A 26,488-nucleotide genomic window follows, 5' to 3' on the forward strand; every position below is an offset into this window, starting at 1 on the left:
ATAAACTGAGTAATGGCACATGAAAACATATAATTAGATGCATTTACATATGGAACTACAAGTTGACTTTCACACTTGAAGTTCTTAGGGACAGAGGACTGGAATGGACCCTTTGGGTAAATGTGTCTAAAACACTATGTCTACTTCCTTAAGTTCTGGAGTTATTAATTTCAATAAACTTACAGTTTTCCCATTAGAATAGAAACAACAAATAAATCACACCCAAAGCTCAAGAAAATGTTTTTCTATTATTTAAAATAATTTAAACTGAATAAATGAAAATAATATTTCTGAAACTATTATACCTGACAAAGCTTGTCAGAATAAGGTAGTAATAAAGAGAGAGCTAAAGAAGTTCTGTGTAAGCTTGAAGTTTGTCTCTTTCACCAACAGATTTTGGTCCAGTAAAAGCTATTACGTCACCCATCTTGTGTCTCGGACAACATATAGACAGAAACACAAATTAAGACACATCCTTCCTTTCCCTGAACAAAAGTCAAGTTTCTATCCATACACTGATTCTTTTATCTCAACATATGATTATGAGAAAATGACAGGGAATCAAATGTATGCTTCAGCTGAGAGCATGCCAGCTAACCAGTGAGTCATAGCGTCTTACCTAAAGCAGGTGTGATATCTGATACAAAATAAGAGTTTGCTCCACCCTGCCTGGAAGCAATTCTCTACCCAAGCTAGGAGTTTCTAAGTTAACTTCTAGAGTTAGTACCAAGCCCATTTTTAATTGGCAAGTTAATCGTGTGAAAATGCTGACCAAATGCTATTCATAAGTACCAGCCTTTTAAAGCAGCAGAGTTGTGGGTGTGGCATATATGAGCATAAAAATATATATATATAATTTTCTGACATCCTTAGGACTACCAGAAAACTACACTCTGGAATTCAGAGTGTCCTTCAGTTAATGCCCACAGTAGAGGTTCCTGAAAACTAAAGATTCAGGCCCAAACTCTGCTGGTGCAAATGGATAAAATCCCATTCCAGCAGAGAATTTGGCCTGTCAGCCATCTGTATGCATATGCTAAAGCAAAATTTGTCTTTCCCCATCAAAATGTGCACATTACTAGCTCTCTCCTATTCAAATCTAAATACAGGATACAACTAATGAGCTAAATTCTGAAGTAATTTCCAGGTAAAATTTCATTGAAGTTAATGGGCTTGATTCTCCCTTTTCTCACATTTGTGTAAATAACAGACAATATCATTGAAGTCAGTGGAGTTACACTGGTCTAAAATAGTGAAACTGGCCTAATTCTCATCTAACACTATGAATTTATACTGGTGACACACCATTATTTTCAATGGAATCACTGATTTCCACCAGTATAAGTAAGCACATAATCGAACCCAATGGGCATTTTGCTCTAGAAAGGACAGATAAAACTGAAATAGGGTCTTCAGACTTCTAGTCACTGTAATTGCCCTCTGACAAAAATTGATTACTATAGAAGTGAAAGGAGTCATTATTAAACAAAAATTGCATTGCCTTAAATTGTAAGTATTTGGCCTGAGACTCCTCAGACTTTAAATGATGTAAACTGATCATCATATGTGTTGTCAGGAAGGAGTTTCCCCCCAGTGCTATAGAATCATTATAAGCAAAAGAAAAATTAGGCCCATTTTTTTCTAGAGACAGGCCCAAACCAAAACCTTTGATTTAAAACTCTTCCAAACACTGGGGAACATTTGAATCCTGATCTAAAACTTAGTGGCTTAATTATACCATAATACTCTCTTATTTTTTTGCAGGGAGCTATATAATTTGAGGTAGGTAGGTAGGTGTTTAATGGGAATAATAGTGAATGCTTCTGAAAGACTAACATTCATTATAGTGAAACCCACTTCCAAGTACTAGGGATAAATTACTACATTGTTTAAATATTCTTTATGTTCAAAATCATTTTATTCTCAGTAATAACTGCAACCCTCAAAAGACTTGTTAAATTAATAAAATTGTTTTAAGTGTCTCATTATTCTTTTAGCAGTTTAATTATTATTTACTACGTATCCAGTGACACACAAGCACAAAGGTAAACAAGGTCTCAGCCTTGAGGAATTTCCAGTCTCTTTGGGACTATGTTAATACTAACAATTTAAGGGTCAGACATAAGAGTGGGTACAGAGAGGTAGAAGAGGTCAGTGATAAAAGGTTAACTGAAAGAAATGGGATTCAAGGAGAGATTTGAAGGCGGCGAGGAAGGTCATGGGATGCAGGAAAAAAATAAGTTGTCCCAAGCAGTTTCATTTATAAAATTTCTTCAAACCCTTCCCCAAAAGAATTATTGATCCTGAGCATTTATTTGGAAGTTTTGTAATGATCGGAAAATGACCTTTACAAAAGCAGGAAGAAGGTGGTGGGAGTAGTGGGATGTGCTGGAAAAGTGAAATTTCCATGTAACCATTAATTTCCTATGCTTTCTGTTTACTTTGCAATAATTTTTAGAAAATTAATTCCTGATCCTGCAGCTTTTACTCACAACAGTATGGATGACTAGGGTCTTAATTTGTTCTAAATCTAACCATTTGTGTTTCAAACTATGGATCAAATTCTGGCAAGTGCAGGGAAAGCCCACTTTTCTCTCCCCTTTCTCCCTAAAATGTACACACCTGTACACAGCAAAAGAATTGAGGGATATATGAAATAAAATATATACCGGTAGATTGATAGAATTTACAACACATGGCCACATTTTAAAATCTTGTATCTGGAAGCACATGATATTAATTTAACAGGTGAATCTAATTATCCAACTTTTTCCCCAGTGTTTTGAAAGTAGAAGACACAAAAGGAAGGAAAGCTGCAGTTAAGACATACATAGTGTGTATTTCAGTACAAATAAATATGTTACATCTCCTATGTTACATAAATATGTCAATCTCCTATAAACCTCCTTGTCTGGGTGCATAACAGAAATGAAGGCATTTAGGAATAGACACAATCTATATTATGCATGAATAACTCTCATTAAAGATAATGGGAGTCACATTTGCACCTTCAACGGTGGGTAGATAGTATGTTATAATATATTGGTTCATAAAGTATACTTGCAAATGTTTTGTTCTGAATTTCAAAGTTTTACTCATCTTCTTAGACTCTGTAAATGAGATGAACTATGAAATAACTTAATCTGAAATCATATCTGAACATGAATAATCCATGTGAAGAGCAGTGGTGATTAGGTTGTTCTCAGTATCTTGAAAGTTCATTGGTATCAGGCAAGTAAAAATTTGTTTCATTATGCATCTTGGCACTGCTATCTCCAAAAGAGCTCACTATCAACAACAACAACAACAAAAAAAATACAAAATGATTTGAAGAGGATGTTTTAAACCTTGTGAGAAATACAAAAGAAACAAATATAAAACTGTAAAGGGAGGATTTATAAGCTATGCTACCTTTATGCCATTGGTATCATAGCTGAAAAGCTGCAATAATGGATATGCCATCTAGTAATTACAGAGGATTATTGTTCTTTATAGCTTGGCATTTAGGGGGAAAACTGCTTAGAAGGACAAACGCTGCATCACACAGTACATATGCTTCATAGAGCATAGAGACACGTATTAATTGTGTTGTGAAGATTGCACAATAATCAGTGGAAGGAAAAAATATAATATGCTAAGTTGCTGCATTTCCCACATTTTAGAAAGAAGTGTTTGGGTGGTAGACGTTGTTAGCATTACTTGCAGATTTTTTTAAGGCACTGTTTTCATAGCCTCAAGTGAGATTTAAAAAAAAAGATAAAAAACAAAAAGAAGAAAGGCCAGAAAGATTATGATCCATTTAATGGAAATGAAGAAGAAAGCAAGTAATACCCATGCTGCCAAACTACAAGTACAGTCTCCTCCTCCAAGTGCATTGCAGCAAGAGTCAGTACAAGCAAAGTCAGCTCCCAAGCATAATCCTGAAAGCTGTGTACCTGGCAGAGATGGGGCGTCAAACACAATACTAGGAGGAGCTGGCTCAGCTGCAGTATATGCCCAGTTATGACAAAGGAACTTCAAATACCATTAGTATATCCCGACCAGGCCTGGGTCTGTCCCTTCGACACCAGAGTAGCTTCCTATAAGTCTGTAATAGAAGGGCAGCAGCTAAAACTAATAAATCACCCTGACATTGGTAAAGGACCAGTAAAAGCAGCAGCTCGAGTATCTCCTATATTTATATCTACCACACAAAACTTTATTAGATTAAAGCTTTACTTGCTCTATTAATTTTCTATTAATGCAAAAAAGTCACCAGTGAAAGAAGCGTTAACCTAGACATTAACCTCAGTGCACTTGCCTTTCCTCCCCAAAAATTATAATATTCCAGTGCACGCATTCAATTCTTTACTATCTCAGTGTGATCTCTAGCTTGAAACTTTCTTATGTACAAATATGTTCTAGAAAAACATGTAGTGGAGTCTATAATATCTTAATCTTGCTAAGGTTGGAATTAAGGTTATGGGTTAGTGTGACTGAAGAATTGGGACATCTTAAGTCTCCAGAGTAGGAGTCCGTTCTAACAGACCTACTAAGATCTTAGCGAGACAAGGTGGGTGAAGTAATATCTTTTCTTGGACCAATTTCTGTTGGTGAGCGAGGCAAGCTATTGAGCCACATAGAGCTCTTCTTATGACCTGATTCATTCTTCAGACCTGCAGACCTTTGTGTGTGGCTTGAAAGCTTGTCTCTCTCACCAAAAAAAGTTGGTCCAAGAAAAGATATTACCTCACGCACCTTGTCTCTCTAATATTCTGGGATTCAGATGGCTGCAACTACACTGCATACTGCTATGATCTGTCAGTCTGGACTCCCCTTTGGAGAAGGTTCACCAGAGTGAGAAACTGCCTCTGTGGTGAAGCTGCTAGATCTGCTCATGGGGTACCTTTTGTTACACCTCTCCCATTCTCCTTGCTTTTCTCCACCATTCCCTAGCCCCTAAGAACAGGGGACAGTGTGGAGGAAGAGAGAGAGAAAATTGCTCTAAAAGTGGCCTGAGGAACAGAGCTAGAAGCTCTGTTGTGGAAGTAGCTTCTCTTTCTGGCAAATCTCCTGTGGCTCACAAGTGCAGAGCCTGGTTCCAGTCAAAATGGGAATCCTACTGGCAATGTGGAGAACATTTCAGACGAGCTGGTGGGAACAGGACATAGGTGTGGGGGCACCATGGATGATGGAGCACAGAAGCATCTAGGATGCAAGGTTGACAAGGGCAGTAGCCAGGAACCAGGGAGGAAGACAGGGAAGGAAGACTAGATGTTTGTGGATATGCCTGTCCTTAAATATCCAAACGTGGTATCAGTTCAATGTTCTTGCGGTTTTCTGGTATAAACTTCACCCTTAAACAGTTCCCCAACACTCAGGGTGACTGTCGGGGCCATTTATCTGTGCCAAAGTTCACCAGCCTCAAAGCCTTATGCTAACTGCTGAAGCCAATGGTTCCCAAACTTGTTTTGCTGCTTGTTCCCAGTTTGTTTACCTGCCATGTCCGCAGGTTCGGCCGATCGGGGCTCCCAGTGGCCGCGGTTTGCTGCTCCAAGCCAGTGGGAGCTGCTGGAAGCGGTACAGGCCAGGTACAGGTACAGTACGGGACGTACTGGCTGCCGCTTCCAGCAGTTCCTATTGGCCTGGAGCAGCGAACCGCGGCTACTGGGAGCTGCGATCGGCCTAACCTGCGGATGCAGCAGGTAAACAAATTAGCCCGGCCCACCAGGGGCTTTTCCTGCACAAGCGGTGGAACAAGTTTGGGAACCACTGGCTTAAGCCAATGTCTTACAGGATACAGACCTGTAGGCTCATTGCTTTACTGTTTTAACTTATGCCTATGCCTTACCTAGCAAATACCTATAGGCTACATTGTACATAAAGTCTGGTATGCTGTGTGACAGGTGCATGAAGCCATGTGATGCAGGAGTCTGAGGTATGCCCTTGCAGAAATTTCTGGGTGAGCCTGCAGATGGTTAATGAGGTCCACTATGGTATGGAACCTCTTCTGTGGTAGATAAGCTCTTGCTGACCCTGAATCTAACACCGCTCCTATGATTTACCTAGGATCAGCCAGTTGTCAAGGTGTGGGTATTCCTGAATGCCCTGTCTTCTTAAGTGAGCTGCAATGACCACTAGGCACTTGCTTAATACTTTCAATGCCACGGAAAGACAAAAGGATAGAATCCTGTGTTGGTAGTGAGCCCCCCGCCACCCAATTCTGAATCCAAGCTATTTTCTTGTGTGTGGTATTTATGGACAGAGGGAAATAAGGGCCATGGAGGTCAAGAACCATGAACCAATCTTAAGAATCTAATGAGGTAATAATTGAGGCCAGGGTTACCACCCTGAATTTAAAACAGATTAATCTATTGCAATGTCTCAAATCCTTTGGGATTAACAAATAATGGTAGTAGAACTCCTTGCCTCTGAATTGCAGGGGCACCTCTTCCACTGTTTCGAATTGCAGAAGGGACTCTATCTCCAGTTTTAAAAGTATATCAGAAGAGAGGGGGACCCTGAAAAAGGATGGGAAATAGGGTGTAAGGCACTCAAACTGGATAGGACACCTCCTGTTTATAATTTCCAGTACCCCTGGTCAGAACTGATTCATGTCCAGGCCACCTGAAAATTAAAAAAGAGAACACCACATAGGGGCATGAGAAAAAGGGTATAAATCCTGAGATGACTCTGATTAGTTTTTGATGATGGTATCAAACCTGCTGCTGTGAGGTAGGTGCAGACTGTGCTGCAGAGAAGGAAGAAACAGATGGACTGTCCTATGATGGACTCTCTACTCTCTCAGTGGGTCTCATGTTTTCTTTGGTTATTGCAATAAGAAGTAGAGTGCTTCTGTCTGGTAAAGCTTTGGGAACTGGCCTGCTATATGAGCAGAAAGTGACTGTTGAATACTTTAAAGAATGAAGGGTTTAATTGGTTCATGCCTAAAATAGTTCATAATCTTTGAATGGGAGGTCCCTGATGGTCATTTGAACCTCCTTGGGTATTTCAGAAGATTGGAGCCATGCAGCCCTGCACATCACAGTGCAAGTGACCACTGAACATGCTGCTGTATTAGCGGTGTCTAGAACAGCCCACAGAGGTGTTTAGGCTATTAATTACTCTTCACACACAAGGAATTTTAGCTCCTCCCTGTGTTCTTGTGGAAGCATCTGTATGAATTGAGACACCTTATCTAACTTCAAATAGTCATATTTTGACAGACATGCCTGAAAATTAGAAATGCACATCTGAAGACTAGCAGGGGAGCAAACAAGCCAAGTTTTTTAATCTGACAGACAAGCCAAGTTTTTTAATGTCCTTCTCCCTTGGTGTCAGCTGTTTTGATCTTTCATGAACTCCAGACACCACCAGGGAGCCCAGGATTAGATGGGTGTCAAAATACTCAGTTCCCTTAGGGGGAACTTGATAATGTTCACTGGCTTTTTTGGACATGGGTGCCTCAGATGGTGGGGTCTGCCACAGATCCCTATCCAGTTCCAACAACCCTTTGTTGGAGACATGGTGAGCCTACCAGGCATGGAGGAGTGCAGAATATCCAGTAATTTGTGGGATTTTTCTTGAACCACCTCCATCAGAATCTCCAAAGTGCCTGCCATGTGTTGCAAGAGGTCTTGGAAGACTCTACAATAATCCTGCTGGCTATAAGTAGAAGGGATGAATGCCTCACTGGGGAGAAGGCAGATATTACTTTTGGAATCAATTGATTTTTTCTGTCTTTTGCTGGTGTTCTTCCTCTTTGTCTTGCTTCTGTGGGGGGAAGAATGTGAGACTGTACCTGCTGATGCTCTTGATTATACCTACAATGTAATACAGGGAGGGAGATCTAATTCTGGGGGTGGGAGGCAGGGAAGGAATGTTTTCTATTTGGTTGCAAACCCCAGGGAGCCCAATATGGCCAAGACGGTATGCTGCTGTAAGAGTAAGAGACTGGGACCAGGGGCATGGAAACCAGGATGAATGTTCTCTATGAGATCCCTGAGGTCTGTGTAAGAGCAATCCTGGATTCTTTATCAGACCAACGGCGCTCGTAAGAGGAAGAGTGAGGTGTAGAGATACCTCACTGCTATGTTCAAAAAGGGAAGAATATAATTAATATATTTCCTTCAAGGGAAGAGCTACCTTGTCTGTTGTCCTAGGGTACTCTTGAATCCCCACCGTCAGGAGGGCAAGTATCTGCACCATGGAGGTCGTTGTCATAGTCATGGACACTGAGGTTATTGTACTGAGTACATTGGAACAAGGAGTTAGTACTGAGGGAAGTGCAGTCTGGCAAATGACAGGAGGTACCTTGAACACTCAGTGACAAGCCAATGCTAATATTATTCTCCCAGACCTTGGACAATTTTAAAACTGGAGTTTTATTAAACTTAGTGTTAAAACAATACAGCTGGCACAAGCTTCATGGCCATTCAGCCCTTTTAGAGCACACATAATTCTGCTGTTGAAATCAGAACTTTCCCATTTGTCCCCTTAGCAGACTTTCTACCCTTAAACGAACAGGACACAGGGAAATCTAGTCCTGACATACCCTTATGAGTGCTATACTGAGGTGTAAAAAAGAGCTGATCTGGGTCATGAGCTTCCTTGCGGCTGAGGTCATGAGTTGACACAGAGACATGGTGGGTCTTTTGTCTCATTCTACTAGGCATCGGAGAAGGTGACCCATGTCTACACTCACCTTAGAATGATAGTCTACAAAAGGGATAGGAGTGAGTAAGTGAAGAAGAGCTTGACTGCTCTGCTGGACTCCATAGTCAAGGAGTTTAATCTCTTTGATGAATAACAAGCCCTGGATCCCAAGGTAGACTTGTGACTCACAGGAGCACTAGCTGATTGTGGTTGTTCTGGCGCAACAGAATCTTTCCCATCAAGCTCTGAAGAGGCCCTCATTGAGCATTCCAGTAGAAAAAGCTTGAGGCAGACCTCCCTTACTTTCTGTGTCCTCTTGAAAGAGCAATAGATAGAGCATTTGTCTGGGGTGTTTCCTTCACTCAGGCCAAAGAGGCAAGAGGGAGCCCATCTTTGGGTGGGATAGCAGACTCTCAAGAGAGACAAGTTTTAAATTCCAGGGATATTGTTTTAGCAATAGCAGCTACAATCCCAGTACCAGGACTTATAGGGTCCCCTGATCTGTAATAAAAGGGTTGCTCTGTTTTGTTTTGTTGCCAGTGGATGTTTAAAAAAGCTAGTAACTATACTAAGTATACTAACTGTTTCTAACTAGCCTAACAAGAGATCACACAGTGAGCAGAGAAGAGGCCAGACACTGGAGGAGTTCTGTCTCATTGCCACAGGCAGTAAGAAGGAACTGAGGGATGGTTCGGCTTTATGTCCTCAGGTAAGGAGGCAGTGAGGGTATCCAGGACACAGGCACAGCTCCAACAGTCATTGCTAGCCAAAAAGAATCTGATCTCAAGAGCCTGGGGTGCATGCGTAACAGAAGTGGAATCCCTGTGAACCTCGAAGAAGAACTAGACTTTATTTTCTGGGTCAGATGATAAAGGTCAATAGTGGTCACATGTCAAGGGTTGGTATTGTTTGACTCTGCTGGTTATTGTTACCACTGGAAATGTATGTCTTAAATTGATGACCAAAAACTGGACCATATTAATAAGAGAGAAGATGATCTGCAAGGCACTAGACAGTATTTTGATTCACTTTTGACCCATACTGTCCTCATTTACAGGAGACCTGAACTGAATGTTGTGGAACTGGAGACTGAAGTCATGATTAGGCCAATGAAATCATGTGCTGCATAGAACATCAACTGACTTACCCAGGCTAGAAGGATGGATGTGATTTTTTAGAACAAGACAAGGTTTTGGAACCTGAAAATGCTGCACTTCCTGGTATCAGGAAATGATGAAGATCTTGGGGGGAGGGGAAGCATAATCTTATGATATTTACATATGTATTTTTCAGATTTGGATAACATTATGAATATTTACCTAAACCTACCTAACCCTCCAATCCTTTTGTAGCTTTTTTTTTTGCCTTTAGTACATACATGTCTCACAGAATATTCAAAATGATACAGGAATGTTCTGAGCTGCTGGCAAACTACTTATATTGAAACTTAATAGGGCAAAAATATATAACTGCTGAAATTAACTTAAATAACATAACATCATGAGAGAGAGAGAGTATTAAAGAGATAATTTTAAAAACTGAGTACCACAAATGAAATTTCCATGTTTTCATCAGGTATTTCTGGCCATGTTTTTTGCATTTATATATAAATACTACCATTTCAAATTCTGGTCTTGCAGAAGAGAGAAACCATATAAGCTTTCGTAGGGAGACTACTCCCTATCATGAATAATTTTCAGTTGCAAGAACACGTGAGTCACATTAGGATTTCGCTTGGATGCATGCTGTCTGGGATATGGGAGGGGACTGTAGGAGACGCACTGTTGCAAAGGAAAGGGAGTGGTTCAGCACCTGTTTATTTTTTTGCCAAGTAAAACATTTAATGTGGTTTAATCTAATTAATTAATGAGTGTAGTTATAACTACAGTATACGCATGGAACAAGTTTAACTTTCATCTTTGAATCACAATAGCATTAATAACAGCTCACTGGAGCGATAATTAATATAGCCAAAACATATTACACAGGAAGATTATTCTCTCACTCTCTTGGTAGGGGATGGGAGGGCTGCAGAGATGGCATTCTTAGTTCCCAGTGAAGGGAGGCATCAAATCTTATGTCACTCAAAAGAAACACATGGGTCCTTCTCCCATTGAAGAGGAGGGCAAAATTCTCATTGACTTCAAAGAGAATACTAATTAACTTCAGTGAGAGGACTGGCCCCCTGCCAACTCATAAGGGTATCTCTACACTGCAGATGGGAGTGAGTCTCACAGCTTGGGTAATCAGACTCACACTAGTGGATTCCAGCTAGCACACTGCAGTGTGGCCATTCCCGCTCGGGCTCTCGAGCCTTGGGGGGCCAGGTGGGCTCGAGAGACCAAGCTGCAATGTCCAGAGTGCTAGCTTGAACCTGCTAACATGAGTCTATCTACCCAGTCCGGTAGGCTTGTTCCCAGCTGCAGTGCAGAGCTACTCTAAGGGAGCATAGTTCAGCACTCCTGAATTAAGAACTCAGGCATATAGGTACAAGGCCTCTACACAGGGGAGGAGGGTTATCCAATGGACAATTCTTATAGGGATAAACTCTTTGCCAAAATATTTTAACCTTAAAAATCATCTTATTCTTATATCAGTTTCCCATAAATGTCAGCTTTAATTAAATGAAAATACTGGAAACATTCAGCACCATCCAGGATAGGATTCTTGGAGATACAGACCAAGTAAAAAACCCACACAAGGAAGTAAAGGGGCTGTCCCACCTCAGAAGCTCTGGGAAGGATCTGTGTTTTAAAAGGCTAATCCCTGCTCTCTGCCCCCACATTCATGAGTGTTATAGGAAACCCACAAAGAGCCATTATGCACACTTGATCTTGCCTCCCCTCTGCTTCTCTCCATCTGCTTTGGAGTGACTTGCACCCTGGACACCTTAGAAAGGAGTATTCCCTGCGCTCCTTGATTGGAGAAATCAAGGGTCCTGGCCCTTGTATGTGGGGTGGGGAACAGAAGGAGTAGGCTCTTTGCACCCTTTCTCTGTGCAAATGTGTCAGAACCAGACAGAATTTGGCCCTAAGTTACGAAGAGATCCTTCACAATGTAAATAAGTGAACCACTGTTCCCCAGCATAGTCAAACATTCTCTCCACCTAACCTTATGCATGATGTCATCCTTCACCTATGCCATTCATCCTACTGAGGTGTTAACTTCAAAGTCTAACTCCTCTTTCAAAAAATTTACCACTGTTCCTAACACTGAAGCAGGGTTGGCAACACTCATACACAGCCTGCTAGCTGTTGACACCATTGACACAAAGGTATAGGTTTAATTTCAGATAGGTGAAGATGGTGTCCATAGACATAGCCCTGTCAGGTCTCCTGATGCTGCTAACATTGGTTCAGCTGAACTTTTAGCAATATTGGGAACATTTTCAAAAATTATCCCTGGACTAGCTAAGGCCTATTTAGTGTTATTTAAATATTATTTAATAGGAAATGTGAGGAAGATACTTATCTGGAATTGAAGTATGATTTTTTTTAATAAAGTCCTTATATGCCATCATACTTTTTACCCAGAATAGAAGGTGAGTCTTGGGGAGAAAACGGTGGAGGAATTGTGGCGTTTCAAATAGACTAAATAAGTTACGAGTTTAAAAAAATCTTTCATCCATTTTATTCATCTCACAAACTTTCCGTATTTTCAGTTAGCATAAGTGAAAACTGTATAAAAAGTTTGGGGGGTATTTATTCTTATCAATGTTTTATTCTTTTATTATTAAATCTTATAAATGGACTTCAGTTGCAAAACAAAACAAAACAAGTCATTATGAAGGCACAGGCAGAGATGAAATGCCTGCTGTTCTCTCCCTGAATTTATGACATAATCACATTCACTCCTGGGATGATCCCAGATTCAAAGGGGAGAGGGAGAGCATAGTCAAATAGCTAACTGGTTAGCACGGGTGGGACCTACACATTAAAAAAGCAGCAGTGCGAATAAGGGTCAAACCCTGAAGTTTTAAGTCAGCCCTTATAGGCAAAATACTCACAGAAGAACTGCAAGATTGGGCCCACAGAACAAGAAAGAAAGAAAAAAAACATTGAGATTACTTTCTAAAACAATCTGAGGATATTATCACTTAGGCACTACATACAGATGTATTCAAGTGAGTTGCAGTTTACCTTTATTATGGTGAAATGTAATGGGGAGGTAGGTTTTATATAGCATTTTTCCTCTTGAAAGATCACAGTACACTTTACAATCATATCCAACTGCTATACAAACTATACAAGGAGATGACTTCATTCACCTCTGAAAGGGAGCAATCTATGCAGTGAAATATAGATTTGTTTAACAGGTTACACCAGAGGTGGGCAAACTACGGCCCGCGGGCCACATCTGGCCTGTGGGACCGTCCTGCCCAGCCCCTGAGCTCCTGACCCGGGAGGCTCCTGCCCCCCCGCCCCCGCCCCGCAGCCTCACCTCACCGCACTGCCGGTGCAACACTCTGGGCGGCGGGGCTGTGAGCTCCTGGGGCAGCGCAGCTGCAGAGCCTGGCCTGACCCGGTGCTCTATGCTGCGCGGCTGCCTCTCCTGGTGCAGCCGCACTGCCAGCCACAAGTGCTCCAGGCAGAGCGGTAACGGGGCAGTGAGCGGGGGTGGGAGGGTTGGATAGAGGGTAGGGGAGTTCAGGGGGTGGTCAGAGGCATGGATAGGTGTCACGGTGGTCAGAGGGCAGGGAACAGGGGTTTGAATGGGGGCAGGGTCCCGGGGGGGCAGTCAGCAAGGAGGGAGGGGGTTGGATGGGGTGGTAGGGGGCAGTTAGGGGCGAGGGGTCTGGGGGGGGGGTCAGGGGACTGAGAGCGGGGGGGTGGATGGGGCAGGGGTCCCAGGAGGGCCGTCAGGGGGCACAGCCTCCCCTAACTGACCCTCCATACAATTTCAGAAACCCGATGAGGCCCTCAAAAGTTTGCCTGCCCCTGCATTACACTATCAAACAGTTTAGGACAGGAAATGAGGAATACCTTATTCAACATAAAACTGCAGGTAGAATGTAATTATCTGCATTGGACTAGGCCTGGATACTGAGGGCAGCTCTTCCGGTGTGATCAGAATGCACAGCGTTCAAACAAAGGAAGCTCAAAGCCCTCTTTTATACTCTTTTATACTTCCTTGATCTTGGTGCTAATCCTATGCATTTCTCACTTAGGTCATGCTGTGACAGCCAACGAGGGCCAAAAAGGTAGCCCCGGATTTGGGTGTTTTTGGGGCATTGTGACTGTCCTCTTTTTCTCCTGCCATGTTGTTTTTTCTCCAGTTATGTTAAGAGTTGGGTACATATGTGACATAAGAGCCCCTGTATCGACTCTGTGCCACTGGAGAATCACCTTTACACTAAGCTCGTCATCTTTGGGCCAGTCTGGATGGCTTTATGGCCAAATTATGCTGGTATGCAGCCAATGGAGGATCTGGCTGGTGGGGAGGATGGGGTTAACACCCCTAATCCTGTGAAAATCGCCATTGATCTTTAATCTTAAAATGAGTACCAGCAGCTTTCATTAACATCAAGGGCAGTTACAGGTGCCTGAAGTTAGGTTTCTAATTTGATGCATCTAAGTGTGGAAAATTTGACCATGGTACTTAAATGTATTTCCCAAGAGCTTTATGGTCTACCATATATGTACACTTTACTTTTGCATTTATCACACTCTTTTACAAAAGGGCCACAGTTCATTTTCAATGTAGTAGTAAAATAATTGATTAGTGCCTTGCAGTGCACAACAGTCATGTAAAAGGAGCCAAGGTGGGTAAGGTGAAATTAGTAAGAAAGGAACAAAGCAACAATGTTGCCTTTGACCCAGAATCATCAACACTGTAACCAAGTACAATGCCAAGGATTTGGATTATTAATTGTAGAAACTGATTATTTCCCCCCTTTACCACAAAAAGAAAACAGAAGCACATGTTATATGTCTAGTTGCTCTACTTCTGGTGGATAAATGTTTCACCATGCTTCATTTATCTGGGCCATATCCACACTGCCTTATTATTCAATAAAGGTTCTATGTATAGCTCTGTATGTGAAACCTCCAAGCATCTGTTTTCATTCACAGGAAAAACATCTGCACTGTTCACAACACCTTGCAAGAGAGGACACTAAATCGGGGGGACTGTGAGAAACTTCTTATTTATCCATCAAGAGAGTAGATTATTAATTATGTACCCCTCTTATTATCATTATAACACTGCCAGTGTAACCTCTGTCTTCAATTTTTTTAAATTAAAACTCTGTTAAGGCTAGCCACTTTTTTCATGGGCTGACTAATTTATAAGTGGCTCTAGAAGGCAAAGACCCATATTCTTCCTCACATACACTCTCAGTAACACTTCCTCACTTTCAATAACATTGCATACAGCAAATACATAGTCTTAGCCAGGCCATTATCTTCTTAGAGTTTTGTTGAATATCTCTGCTTATTTCTTATCACAAACATGATGAGTTTATTTGTTCTTTTGAAGGGCATTGCTAAAATTTTCAGATAGAAGTATCAGGATGTACTTGGATCTTGGACTCTTGACATGAAGGACAGTGGACTAATCTAAAACCCATATAAGTCAAGATGTCTTTTCATTAAATTATAAGGGATTTGGATCAAGTCCATTGTGGACATGTTCCAGTTCTTTCCTGCCTTTGAAGTTGAAACCATGCCAGTCAAAGTCATAAATGATTTCTTTTTCATATGCTAGACTATGGATTGTTGCTTCAGCAATGAAGAGTACATTGCTAGTGTCTGGAACTTCCTATGGGTGATTCAAATTGCAGCTAGAAGATAGGAGTTAATTGATAGAGGTAGGTAATTGTATAATGTCACTAAAGGATTTGAAATGTAGCAGCCATCAAATGGAATCTGTCCACACCATGTTGTTCAGTGTTTACATGAAGTCTTTTAGGGAGGTCATTTGTAAGTACTGTGCAGAGTATCATCAATATGCTGATCAGTGGTGCCAAGTCAGATATTTCTTGAGGGTGGCAAATTTTTCAGATCAGAGTTTAAATACACAATAAAAAACAACATGATGGATATTTTTTTATTTATTTCTACACAGTAGTTCAAACTAGCTAGCTTACATAAAATAATTCTATCAAACAAGTGGGCTACAAATGTCACTGAGAGCTATATTTCTGTCCTTGGGCAAGCTTACACTTTTCTCTTCTTTTCTTTTCTTACACTATATTGCATTGAAGAGTGTAAGATATTTTTCAACTGAGATTTCAGTAATTCACATATAGATGGGACACACAAGCATACATCGCGGTGGTTTGAGTACCTATTAATTTTTAAGAATTTTGGAGCTAAAAACCACACAAAGCTAGAAATCCAGGGAAGGAGGAGTTCCTGCCTTTCCCCCCACCCCCACGAGTCCCTATACCCACCCCTCCCCAGGAGTCTCAGCCTTTGAGGGATCCCCGTTACTGTCCCCTCCCAGGAGGCCATGCCTCTCCACACCCTGCTCTTTACCCCTCCCTTCTAGCTCAAGGCTTCTTTGGGGAACGGATTTTAGGCCAGCCCTGCTCCCCGCAACATCCATCCCAGGAAGTAGTTGCCATCATAGCCTGGAATGGGCAGGAGTACATAGACTGGGCAGCACAGGTTCCCCGCACCCCAGTCCCCTGAGCCACAGCTCCCTTTCTCCCCCACCCGACTCCTTATCCCTCCTTGCTGGGTCTAGGCTTCCCACAACACCAAGAGTAGCTGTTGGGGGTTCCTGGCAGGAAAGTGGGACTCGCATGCCAGCCGCAATCCCTACAAGGAGCCCCTGCCTCCCCTTGCCCTGCTCTTTACTGCTTCACCCTACTGGCTAACTGGCAACTTCCAGGCAGTCCCCAGCAGCAAGAGGAACTGCCGTGGGTTCCTGGTAGGTTGAGGACCCAGGTGCTAGCCATGCTCCCAGACACATGAGATGCATGGTAGGTACCCTGCACAGCCATGCATATGTGCAGCTTAGCAAGTGCAATGACCAGGCCCTCCTAATTGGCACTTCTGATGTGGATGATATGGAGATATATTGTGTATTTCTTGCCTGGGCGACCCTAGATGTTTGGTCTCTCTCCTGTAGGATCGCTTCAATGCATTACCAGCTGACTTAATCAGAACTGCCTTTTCTTCAGCCTTGGGAAAACAGAAGTCTTGCTTCTGTGTATAGGCCATTTAAGTTCCTGATCCAAAGCACGTTGAAGGCAATGGAAAGTTGCAAAGTGCTTTGGACTGCAAAGTGCCATTGACTGCAAAGAACTTTGGATCAGCCCACTAATGGAAAGGGCTTGCCTTCCTCTCATTTCCCTACAAGTTAAGGGATTCATCTGTAGACAGTGAGTCAGTCTGAGAATCCTGTCAACGCTTCTGACCATACCCTACATATGAACAGCCATGTGTTGGACACTATGAAAGCCTGTGCACATTGCACAGCTGGGAAAAATACAATGTCCCTATTTATCCTGTAATTACTTCACAGTGGTACCACAAACTCTCATGAACACATGAGGCTGGATTACTAGCATTCCTTCTTCCTAGCATTTAGAACAGGGCTTCTTCATTGTTTACAGCTTATTCTTAATACCACAGCCCATTTCTGCACTCATCTGAGGAATCATGAGTTTTACACTGCCTCCATGTTCCTTACGCTGCATACCTAGAAGTGTGGCAGAGTCACTTTTAAGTTCTTAATCAATTTTATGTTCCAGCGGGATATCTTCGAGGCCGGGAGTATGGTTGCTGCACTGCATCTGAGGAGGAGATATAATCTTTGATCAGCTGGACCTCTTTGCCCTTTCTGAAGAGGCTAATGCCAGTTTTTCCATGGTTTCCCCGCACTTTCTAAAGGGTGGCCATAGCTAAGCAAGTTATCCCCAGACTTCTTCCAATGTCTTTGGAACAGGTTCCTTGGCTGGATATATATGATGTCAGATAATTAAATTCATCTACTGCTTCTACAGCGAGCCTGGTTGACATAGCCAGGTTCTTCCCATTTGTATGTTCAGCGCATGTCTGTTCATTGTGATGTGCACTTGCATCCTCCCTTTGTTCTGCCATAATAGTTCTCATGAGTGAAAGTACAAAGGGTGGTTTCCTGTTGCCTTCCCTCTGGTTTGCGGTTGTTGTTGGTTAAGTCATGATTTAACTCTTCCGTCTTTCAATGGCGTTTTCTCCATCAAGGGTCCTACTACCCTCCTCATCTATCCAAAAACAGTGGCACTTCTTGAAGTTTGCCAGTTACAGTAGAACCTTAGAGTTAAGAACACCTTGGAAATGGAGGTTGTTCGTAATTCTGAGATGTTTATAACTCTGAACCAATTATTTCAGAAGTATACAACTGAACATTGACTCAGTACAGCTTTAAAACTTTACTATGCTGAAGAAAAATGCTGCTTTTGACCATCTTAATTTAAATGAAACAAGCACAGAAACAGTTTCCTTACCTTGTCAAATCTCTTTTTTAAACTTTCCCTTTATATTTATAGTAGCTTTTATTTAACACAGTACTGTACTGTATTTGCTTTTTTTGGTCTCTGCTTCTGATTGCATATTTCCGGTTCCAAATGAGGTGTGAGGTGAGTTCGTAACTCTGGGGTTCGTAACTCTGAGGTTCTACTGTACTTAACTACTGCTCAGCACCTGGAGTTGGCCAGGTGCTACAGTCTACAGCCACTGTGTTAGCAGTTTCCAAACCTGACCTGACTTTCCATGGTGGAAAAACCATGGCATCTTGAAATATATTAATGTGCAACTGGTGAAAAGCCTAATTTTTCCTATATCAATTTATGGATGTGAATTGTGGGAAATTAATGCCACTGATAAGAAAGAAATTGAAGCTTTTGAAATATGGTGCTCGTGAAGACTTTTGTGTATCTCCTGGATGGAAAAAAAGACAAATGCCTATGTTAGAAATATTATTAGAGAGAAGCAGACTCTGATGTTGGAAATCAACAGATGCAAACTTCTGTACTTCGGTCATATTAGGTTAGAGATGGAAATAATCTTGAGAAAGTTGTTATGGAAGGAATGGTGAATGGTCATCCTTGTACAGGATGACCAACAAGGAGCTGGATGGATGGAAGGTCAGCTGCAGAGTGCTTCAAGTTAGTGATGCATTGGGAAGGTTTCTGAAAATTCTTCTATGATGTCATCAATATTCAGACATGAATACATGGATTTACTTATTTACAGAATGCCAGTATAAATATGATCCTTCCATGCATGTGCAGCCTTTGTTCCACCACGCACACCCATTTAGGGACTGGTCACAATTTCCCTATTTAAAAAATTAACAATGTAATCACTCTCTTTAAAAATAACTTCACTTAGGCTTTTTTTCAGCTAACCAAAATATTTTGCTGTTTTAGTTAAAATTGTTGCCTACGTTCAAACATAATTGTTTTGGATACTTTAAGTTTTCAGTGAGAAAGCTCACCACTGGATGAGGTTCAGCTTTCTCACCAAAGTGGCATGACCCAGCTTGCTGTGCTGAACTCATCATAAACTATACCCCTGAGTGCAACATTCTTACAGCTGGTACACTACATCTTTACACCAGTGGGATATATTTGCATCCAGAAAATACAGAAGTTTACAAGGTAACATAAGCATATCTAAATGTTTCAAGGAATTAGATATTTAAAAAAGAAACATTTAGTTTTAGCACTTGTAGGCCACATCTACATTGGAAGCTACTGGTGGTGGCATGTAGGGTATGTGTAGCGACACGCCACAGTGAAAAGCAGATTGCATTCACAATGTGGTGTGTAGCTATATGGTTCCAGAAGTGAGGAGGCAGTGGGACACTACATTGCTAAAAATAGCAGTGTAGACAGGGGAGGCACTGCTTCAGTGTGTAGAGAGCCATGTAGGGTCCATAACTTAAGGGTTCAGACACGTCTTTACTCTCCTCATTTAAGCAGTCTCTCACTGTTTACACTGCTATTTATACCTGTGCTGGGTGTGTGTGCAGTGTATGTACTCTATGTGCCACTGTAAGGCATGTGCAGTATAAGCATACGCTTAGTTTTAACAATAGTAGGGTTGTGTGACCCACCATTATAGCTTTGCACAATCTATCAGATTATTCACCAGGGTCCATATCCCTTAGGTTCATTTGGAGTTTGGGTCGCTCATGCACCTGAAAATCTTTATGTGAACCCCAATCAAAGTTATCAGAAAATCTTCAGTTTTATAACATAGTTTCCAAGTTTGTTTTTCCAGTCTGGCTCTACAAAAAGTTCTGCGCACACCAGATCTAGGGCACATACACTTTGATTTGTCTTCTGTGGGAAAAGCCAGCAAACCTCCCTGAGCAGCTCCCAGCTCTGCAGCTGCTGAGGCCCAACTGAATTAGGAGTGGATTGCTGAATCTGCCCTATGGGGTTGCTGAATAATGCTTATGTGGTACTTTAACCCTGCCTGCTACCCAAATGTGGAATCCACAGGCTAGATCCTCCTGTATTGGTGTAAAACAGGAGCTGCTCCACTGAACTCAATAGATTGGCACCTGTGTAAAACCAGTGTAAGTGAGAAGAGAATCAAGCCTTGTGACTCCATCTGAGATTTGTTAGGCAGGCCCTGAGGAAGATATTAAAATAAGTCTTTTCAGCAATGTCAGAAATAACTCTGAAAAAAAGAAAAGGAGTACTTGTGGCACCTTAGAAGCTTATGCTCAAATAAATTGGTTAGTCTCTAAGGTGCCACAAGTAGACTTCCACAGTATGCATCCGATGAAGTGAGCTGTAGCTCACGAAAGCTTATGCTCAAATAAATTGGTTAGTCTCTAAGGTGCCACAAGTACTCCTTTTCTTTTTGCGAATACAGACTAACACGGCTGTTACTCTGAAACCAGAAATAACTCTGATTTCCTTTTTTCTCTTCTATCTGGTATAGGAAAGAAACACCCTTTCCATTCTTACCATAAAGATGCCTTCCTCATAGCTTTATAAGCACCCACCCTACACCCTCAGGATGCCATTTTGATGTCAGAACCCTTCCAAAGAAGATGGACTGGATGGCTTCTCTTTAGCGACTGTTAATACCACTCCTTAACTGGCAGGAGATGTTAGCTATTGGATTAAGTGCCGGCACTCCCTTCTCCCCAGGGGCTGAGCACTCAGTCATCCAAACACTCCCAGCTAAGGGAACAATAGATCCTGAGTAGGCACAGAACAGCACAAACACAGAGCAGGCCCAGCCTGCTCTTCTACTCTCCATTTTACCTTTCATCTTCACTTTAAATCTCTTTTCCAGTTTTCCTATGGGAAATGCTATCCTTGCAAGGCCCACAAGCATATTTTGACTCACTATGTTCATAGATTCACAGATTTGAAGGACAGAAGGGACCAGTGTGACCATTTAGTCAAAAATATTCCTAGAGCATTTATTTTAGGAAAAAACATGCAATCTTGATTTAAAAATAATCAGTAATGGAGAATCCACCATGATTGTTGGTAAGTTGTTCCAATGGCTAATTACTACTTTCACTGTTAAAAATGTATGCCTTATTTTCAGTTTGAATTTGTCTAACTTCAGATTCTAGCTATTGGAACAAGTTATAGCTTTCTCTGCTAGATTGAATAGCCCATTATTAAATAATCAAGTCAAACCTTAATCTTCTCTTTGTTAAGCTAAATAAATTGAGTTCCAGTCTATCACTATAAGGCATGTTTTCTAATCTTTTAATCATTCTTGTGGCTTTTGCCAAACCCTCAGCAATTTATCAGCATCCTTCTTGAATTGTGGACACTAGAACTGGACACAGCATTCTAGCAGTAATCACACCAGTGCCAAATAGAGAGGTAAAATACATTCCTCTATATTCCTACTCAAGAGCCTCCTGTTTATGTATTCCAGGATTTCATTAGCCCTTTCGGCCACCCTGCTGCACTGGCAGGTCATGTTCCACTGATTATGCATGATTATTCAGAGTCACTGCTTTCCAGAACAAAGTTCCCCATTGTGTAAGTATGACATACATTCTTTGTTCCTAGGTGTACACATTTACATTTATCCCTGCTCAGACATATATTGTTTGATTTATGCTCAGTTCACCAAACGATCCAGATTGCTCTGTATCAGTGACCTGCCCTCCTCATTAGTTAGCACTCCACCAATTCTTGTGTCATCTGCAAACTTTATTACTGATGGTTTTATGTTTTTTTCCCACAGTGTACCATCTATCTCTATGATGAGAGGCTTGATGGAATGGTGTGTCTCTAAATGCTGTAAACATGGCAGAAGACCTTCCTAAAGCCATTGGATGAAGCACATGGGAGGAGGACAGGAAAATGTGAGGACCATACATGTAAAGATATTGCTAGATGTGGATAAGCAATGTGAGGAGCATGAATTGACATCAACAATCAAATAAAGTTGATAATGTTTAAACCTAGACCATCCCTAACTGTTGTTTGTCCAACCTGTTCTTAAAAGTCTCTGATTATGGGAATTCCACATCCTCCCTTAGAAACCTATCCCAGAGCTTAACTACCCTAATATTAGTTACATCCAGTGCATCCGATGAAGTGAGCTGTAGCTCACAAAAGCTTATGCTCAAATAAATTTGTTAGTCTCTAAGGTGCCACATGGCCTCCTTTTCTTTTTTATTAGTTACAAAGTTTTGCCTAATATCTAACCTAAATCTCCTTTGCTGCACATTAAGCTCATTATTTCAGAGGACATGGAGAACAACTGATCACAGTCTTCTTTAAGAGCCCTTAAAATATGTGAAAACTGCTATTAGGTCTTCCCTCAATCTTCTTTTCTCAAGATGGTCATGGTCATTTTTTAAACTTTTCCTTATAAGTTAGGTTTTCTAAACTTTTGATCATTATTGTTGCTCTCCCATGGACTCACTGCAATTTGTTCGCATCTTTCCTAAAGTGTGGTGCTCAGAATTGGACACAGTACTCCAGATGAGGCCTCACCAGTGCCGAGTAGAGCAGGACAATTACCTCCTGTGTCTTACATATGACACTCCTATTAATACACCCTAGAATGATATTAGCCTTTTTTCCAGTTGGATCACATTGTTGATTTATCGTCAATCTGTGATCCACCCCCAGATCCTTTTCAGCAGTACTAACACCTAGCCAGTTATTCCCCATTTTGTATTTGGGCATTTGATTCCTTTCTTCCAAAGTCTAGTTTCTCATCTCTATTGAATTTAATCTTGTTGATTTTAGATCAGTTCTCCAATCTGTCAAGGTTATTTTGATTTCTAATCCTATCCTCCAAAGTACTTGCAATTCCTCCCAGCTTGGAGTCATCCACAAATTTTATATGCATGCTCTTAGTCCATTTCCCAAACCATTAATGAAAATATTAAATAGTACCGGATATAAGACTGACCCCTGCAGAAACTAGATAAATTCATGGAGGATAGGTCCATCAGTGGCTATTAGCCAGGATGAGCAGAGATGGTGTCCCTAGCCTCAGTTTGCCAGAAGCTGGGCATGAGTGACAGGGAATGGTCACTTGATGATTACCTGTTCTGTTCATTCCCTTTGGGGCACCTGGCAATTGGCCACTGTCAGAAGACAGGACACTGGGCTAGATGGACCTTTGGTCTGACCCAGTATGGCCATTCTATGTTCTTATGACCTCACGGGATACATCCTCCCAGTTTGACAGCAAACCATCTGTGTGTGGTCTTTCAACCAGTTGCACACCTATCTTATGGTAATTTCATCTAGACCACCTTTCCCTAGTTTGCTTATGAGACTCTCATGTGAAACTGTGTTAAAAGCCTTACTAAAATCAAAATATTAAAGTATTTGGCCAGATCCTCAGCTGGTATAAATTGGTCTAACCCCATTGTTTCATTTTCATAGCATTTGACTAAATTAACATTACAAATTCTACTAAGAATGCAAGTTTAAAAACACCTAATAACATTTTCAAATATTTATGAATTAATTTGACTGAGATGCTAGCAAGAATTACTTCTCCTTTTATGGGTATTAGCAACTATGTTTCCATTTCTATTCTATACATCTGTCTCCACAGAACTGACTTGAACGCTACTTTCAAATAAAAGCATACAACAATAAAGTAAACTAGCCAGTTAGGCTACATACAGTACAATCAATGCTGCAGTAATTTTGCCCTGTCAGTTCAAACAAGCTTAATTGAAAAGGGAAGATCTTCCATTTAACTGCATAATTTAGAAACTCCCCACTCCAGAGAGTTAGAACACATTGTGGGAGGGAAGATGATGTAACATACCTGAGCTGTACCATACACTAGTACTAGCCCTGCTGCTTCACCTTTGTACTTCAGGAACCTCTAATTACAGAGTTGTAAGTCACAAACTGTGCCAATATTGTAAAATGTTTTCCTAATGTGTTCTTTAAGTTTCTCTTTGTTTTCCTGTTATGATAAAGAAATGGTTTCAGGTAGCCAACTGCAGTCTATACAATAGATTGGCTATGTAGTCAAAGCTAACTTTCTTTGTATCTCTGATTGCCCTGTCATTAGGGCATTGTCACAGTGGTCCCTCATGCTCAACTGAAAGCCAGGATAAATGTGCCCTCCTCTAAGTTCCATTCCTGATGCTGCTCCATTTAGTAATCCACCTGCTGTTGCTTTCAAAGCCATTTGGATAACAACTTCCACCTGAGAGATGGCCAAATGTACCAACCCTCTGAGCCATATACGATAATCTTCCAAAGTTAAAGAGCTGGGTGCACCTGCCGGGGCTCAGGGCTTCAGCCTTGTGGCAGCGTGATGGGTCATGGGGGTTCTGTCCTGCGGGGAGGGATTTTTTGGGGGCTGCAGCCCCGTGGTAGGCACCTGCCAGGGCTCGGGGCTTCTGCCCTGCAGGGAAGGGGGTTTCCTGGCAGGTGCGCCCCATGGGGCTGAAGTGCCAAGCCCTGGCAGGTGCCTACCACGGGGCTAAATCCCCGAGCCTTGGCATGCACCTTCTGTGGGGCTGAAGCCCCAAGACACCTATCCCCACTGGGCAGAAGCCCTTAGCCCCACCCCCCGCTACAGGGCAGAAACCCCGAGCTCCCCTGCCCAGTCTGGTAGGCGGAGATTGCAGAGCGCAGGAGTACTGGGGGCTCTGCAAGCTGCACTTTAACTGTAAAAGAGCTATGATATGGCCAATGATGCATCTTATATTACAATCAGAAGGTAATATTCTTATGCTTTATGTAATGAACATTCAAATGTGTTATGTCTGTATATAATTTGCTAAAGTTTAAGCACGATTTTAATGAGGCGGTCATTTTGGTAACTTTTCTTCAACATTGTGCAACACCATAATAATGTAGAAATGATAAATATTTTTTAATATCATCCACTTTAAAACACTACAATAGAGTAGGAAATCCACACCCTGTTTTTTACAATTTTAAAATAACGTTAGTGAAAAGAGAGATACATGAAGAAGAACTGTTTATGAAAAAGGGTATAGATTCACTAGATTAAAAAGTATTTCAGCAATACAAACATCTTCCATGATAATCTCAGAAAACATCTAAATAATAAGAGTTAAAAATGTGCTGAAACTAATGTGCATGCATAAACATGTCTTTGCTTATGAACTGAATAAACTTAACGAACATGGCAAGGGAGTTAGTTATAAAATGAATTCACAACCACACCTATCTCTGAAAGGCTTGTAAAGGTAAATGACAAGAAAGAAATCCACTAGAACAGGAAATAGGATATCTATGACTATAAACTATTTATGATGACATTAATAAAAGGATGGGAGGACCACCTTTTCTTAAAAAATTAGAATCAGACCAATGAAATGATTAAACATACAAATATTTCTTCATTTGTTAATTTCTGTTGGTCACTCATGGAGTCTTTAAATTTCGCCTGGCTGTTGCAGATGTCCTGGCTCCGAATAACACCTGTAAATAAAGACTTTTGCGTCTTGCAGAACCAGTTAAATTTTGAGAGCCCAGGATTCTATGCTTGTGTGATGGAATAAGCAACACAACCAAGTCTATATTTCTGTGATAATGACTTGTTTTTTATTAAACAAATTCTCATGAGCTTCAATTGAGGTTGAAGATGACGTCAATAGGAACTGTGGGTCCTTAACACCTGAGAAAAATCAGACCCCTTATATAGGTACCTAAATATGGATTTAGATTCCCAATTTTAGGCATCTGAGTTTGAATATTTTGCCCTAATTGTCACACAACTCACAAAAGTCTTAGAATAGTACATCTACAGTTACCTTTATCAACCAAACTCAAAGAATTAAATCAGGTTCATTTGACAAAATCTGTAGTCCATAAAACCAAATTGACTGGCATTATTTTCATATTCTTTATCAATTAATTACTGTATCACCTTTTCCACTATTTGTTTGGGATTGATGTCAGGCTAACTAGCCTACAGTTATCTTGGTCATGCCACTTGCCCATTTTGAATATTGGCATAACATTAGCACTCTTCCAGTTTTCTGGAATTTAAGACAAGATGCAACATAGAAGTGTAAGTAACAGTTGGAAGGAATGGAGGAGGGCAGAAAAGGGAAATAATATTAAGAATATGAATTCTCAGTGGCCAGCTATGTGCACAGCTAGATGATTCATATAAATTTATTTTTCAAAAAATCAAATCAATCAATCATCAGGTATTAGTTAAGAAAAGATAATCAACAGTCTTTAGTAGGCATCTGCCTAGCTATTGGGGCAGCGGTGCTCAATAATTTTCGCAGGGGGGCCACTCTACCCATTTTGGTAAATCGTCATGGGTTGCACATTTCTATTACATTAATTGAGAGGTGTGGGCTCTGGGAGGGAGTTTGGGTGCAGGAGGGGGTTCTGACCTGGGGCAGGGGGTTGGAGTAAGGGAGCAGGTGTGAGGGGCAGGCTTTGGCCAGAAGGCAC

At 41.3% G+C, this 26,488-nt stretch overlaps 1 long non-coding RNA gene across 2 annotated transcripts in view; it reads right to left on the reverse strand.

The window, feature by feature from the left end:
- The window catches only part of LOC311515391, a 126,051-nt gene that overhangs the window by 80,867 nt on the left and 18,696 nt on the right, over nt 1-26,488 (reverse strand). The gene's annotated exons all lie outside the window — the stretch shown is intronic.

This window comes from Lepidochelys olivacea (genome assembly GCF_965140295.1).
Source record: "Lepidochelys olivacea isolate rLepOli2 genome assembly, chromosome: 2".
In the NCBI taxonomy this organism is placed as follows: domain Eukaryota; kingdom Metazoa; phylum Chordata; order Testudines; family Cheloniidae; genus Lepidochelys; species Lepidochelys olivacea.